This window comes from Mus caroli, unplaced genomic scaffold (assembly GCF_978045245.1).
Source record: "Mus caroli unplaced genomic scaffold, Mus_caroli_1 scaffold_17, whole genome shotgun sequence".
Taxonomy (NCBI): domain Eukaryota; kingdom Metazoa; phylum Chordata; class Mammalia; order Rodentia; family Muridae; genus Mus; species Mus caroli.
The window spans coordinates 49962397-49966170 of record NW_028227272.1 but is presented as its reverse complement, the minus strand read 5'-3'; the positions used below and the strand labels follow the sequence as shown (position 1 = coordinate 49966170).

Here is a 3774-nt window from a genome sequence, read left to right as displayed (position 1 = left end):
GGACAAAACCAGACCGTTCTTTCTTTGAAGAACACCAGTACGTTCAATACAGTACATAATCGTAACTTATCTATCATATCTGCTCTTCAGCTGTCACAGTCACACTATACTCTTTCACAGTCACAAGAGAGAAAGTAAATTGGCAAACATCGCTTGAGAAGCTCTTTCAACAGAACTACGCCTACACAGTGAGCTCTTTGAATATTTCTTTGGGTATTGTAGAAATGGTTTTAGACATCTCCGTAATTTTTGGTAGGAAAATTATACCCTACATGTCACAAATTGCTTACAACTGTCACCTATATTTCCAACCCTCTCTTCTTCTCATTTGGGGCTTTCTTTTTGGTATTTTTTTTTCAGTTATAAAGAAATGCCACCCTTTTTTCTCTCCAATGTCATCAGTGAGGCTTTAATTCATCTGCTCTGTCATTTTCAGGAGCTTTTTGTTTATAAGGTATATCTAGTAGACAAGTCATTCCACCATTGCCCCTGGTTGTCACAACATAGCTAAGGTATGTCTACAAGACAAGACATTTCACCAGTCCAACCGCTTGTCATGACATAGCCTCTACTCATGACATCTATTAAAAACTATACAGAGTAAAACTCCGAGAAATATAAGTTCCCAAGAGTTTCTAAAATCAAGATACCATTATAATTCTCCAAAGGTCTTTTAATATCTTAGCAATGACTGCAGAAACACTCATAATAGATTTTGTTTTTCACCATCAAGGACAAAAATAAAAAGATTCTCCATTGTGAAGCTCTTGATTTTTCTCTCCCGAGTCTCGCAATGGACAGCTTCTCTTGAGAGGCTGTCATCGCCTGTGGATTGCAATTTGCCACATTGAGAAGTGCATTGGGCCTCTGAGAGGCCTGTGCTTCCCCATGCTGTTTTGTGAATGGGCTCTCAACTGTCAGCCTAGTGTGTGTCAGATGAGGTCGAGGCATACAGCACTAAAAACTATGTTGTAACTTACATTCTAAAGGAATTTGCAATGTGTTTAGACAAAGCCTGTGGGAGAATGTGACCAGCCTTTTTTAAAAAAAAAAGCAAAGATGGGTTAGGGAGATTTTTCCAGAATGTGATGTTAGCTCTCTTGAAACTAATGGATATACTTATTCTACAGAATCAAGGTTGCTAAGGGGGAGACCTTTGCTGAGTCACCAAGGCTTATCATGTTCCCAGTGACTTTTTAATAAGAATCATTAGTCATGAAAACTTCTGACTGCATGTGTCTCACAATCAAGGTGACCACACCCTGCCACCATTCTTGGCACCTGTTCCTACATTAAAAGTTTTATGAGCACAGATTCACTATTTCTCAGAACTGTTCCCAAATTAACTTTCAGAAACATTGAAGCTGCTCAGCCCAAACAAACAAAATAACAACAAGCCAGTCTAACCTGCCACCAGCAAAATATCCCTATGTCATGTCTCTATGTGGAATGTTTCATGTACCTATTTTGGAATGATTACTCATTATAAAATTATGACTACAACAAGATAAAAATCATGTTGTCATTTCTCCAAGGACATCAGCTCTCCTATATTGATAATCAGTTGCTGCTGAGGGAGGAGAAGTCAATTTTCTTTGCTGGGCTGGCCTCTGATGGCCTATGCCATAGGGATTGAACTCAAAACCATTCACATTTGAGGAGCATTTACTGGACTCAGTAAGATATAAAGGAATAAAAGAAAACATGAACAGATGAGCATGGTGTATAGGAGTGGCAGTAGAGTGAGGAAGTGAAGGCAATGAAGATGCATTATACACATATAAGAATTTTTGAAATAATCTAAAACAGAAAGCCCCTGGAGGCATTGCAGGTGTGGCTGCTATGTCATATGTGTATTGGTAGGTGGCAGAGGGCAGAGAGGCTATGCTCAGTGTTTTGATCTATGAACATCTGAATAATCATTAGTCTATTAGTCATAGTCATAGTCAATAGTATAGTAGCCTAATACTCTCTGAAAAAAAAAAAGAGAGAGCCTGAAACTACCATTGGTCCGTGCTGCATAAGCCTTTGTGTTTAGGGGGGCAGGGGTAGACCATGCCCAATATGACCTCAAACCAATGCTGTAAGTCCAGATTTCCCTTATTTCCAGATCCAGGACTTTGAATTGGCTCACTGATACATCTATCCCATGAATGAACTGCTGGAGTGTGTGAAGGGCCTGGTCCTATAGAACCAGGACTGCAGGATCTTCATGACAAAGGATAACAACAGGATATCTTAGAGGGGTTCCAGAGAGGTTTCTGTATTGATAGTTATACATAAGCCAGAGGCTTTGTACCCAACCAAGAATCCATTGCAATGAATATTTATAAGCAAAAAAAGTAGGAAAAAAGGATAAACTGTGGGACATACTGTGACTCACTAGGACTTTATTTGTTGGGCAGACGTTTGAAAAAGTGGAGAGATGGGATGAAAGGAAGAGGCAAAGTGTGGGATTGAGCTACATGATGTTCAATTCACAAAGAACTACTAAACATAAAAAAAAAAAGTGATGTTAAACCGAAGACAACTCTACTGACTGCTACTTTTGGTTGTGTAATAAATATCTATACATCCAAAATTACCTTAAAATAAAATGGTTATGACTCTAGGTGTTGTCCTTGATCAGGGTGGTTATTGCCAAAAGTCAAGATCCTAGAATAGCATCCAAGGCCATGTTCAGCAGCCATGAGAGTGGAACAGCTAAGTTGTAATGCAAAAAGGAACCATGGTTCATGTATGTTTGAAATCTTCCAGAAGACTACCAGGAAGAACAATGGGGCCATCAAATACAGATTCCAGTTTTTATTCTTACCCAAATAAAGGTGGAGAAGGATTAATAATCATCTACTACTAAGAAGAAATAAAGCAAAATTATGAACAATAGAAGGAAGAGAAAGCTGAATCTAGGGAAAATGAAAGAATGAGATGGAGGCAAAAATAGAGATGGCAGTTTTCTCTGCCTTTCTTCCTTCTCTGTTACACTTCCTGCCTTGCTCTACTTCCCTCCCTGCCTTCTTTCTTTCATTCATTCTTTTCTTTCTTCTTTCTATATCCCCTTTCTTTCATAAAGTTTCACCTGTAGCACAGGCTATGCCTAAGGATCAAATTCCTCTTGCCTTAGCTTCCTGAGTGCTAGTACTATAGACCAGAGCTATTAAATGTTACCAGTCAGTTGTCTTTCTTAAAGGCCAAAACAAATGAGATTTATACAGAGGAACACACAAAACTGAACAACAGAAGTCCCCTGCAACAGAGGAAAATGTCTGAAAGACTTATGCCCTGAGAGAGGCACTTCTTAACACAACATATAACTTTCCAGAAAGAAATAATGCATTGTAACAGAGCTATTTGTCACATTTTAATTACCCAAATTTGCTACTATATAGCCTTTGGATGAAAGGTTTATGTTAGAGAGCAACAAACAAAATTGAACATTTTAGCATTCAAGAGAAGGATTTAATATTGATGAGATTCAACTACTTAGTAGGTCAAGCCCAAAATTTGTTATTTCTCTTTTATAATGAGACAGTGAACACAGGAGAGATGGTGGCCTAGTTAGGGCAAATTGGAGTAAATGAACAATTATGGTTAAATTAGCACATGGTTGGGGACTTGTACTAGGTGATAGAATTAGAAAATAGTTCTCAGCAAGTAAAGGGTGAGCTACCTTATAATAATACCTTTGCACTCAGTTAGAGGAAAGTATAATTAGAAAGTGTGCCTAAATACTGATCAGCCTGAGGCCAAGAACATTAAACCTCATCTTCACTT

The 3774-nt window shown here is 38.3% G+C and overlaps 1 non-coding gene across 1 annotated transcript; it reads left to right on the top strand.

The window, feature by feature from the left end:
- Positions 1 to 1809: 1809 nt before the first annotated feature.
- On the top strand, positions 1810 to 1935 carry LOC115029640 (small nucleolar RNA SNORA17). The gene has a single exon (XR_003835205.1). It is a non-coding gene; the product is annotated as a small nucleolar RNA SNORA17 (small nucleolar RNA).
- The last annotated feature ends 1839 nt before the right edge of the window (positions 1936 to 3774 follow it).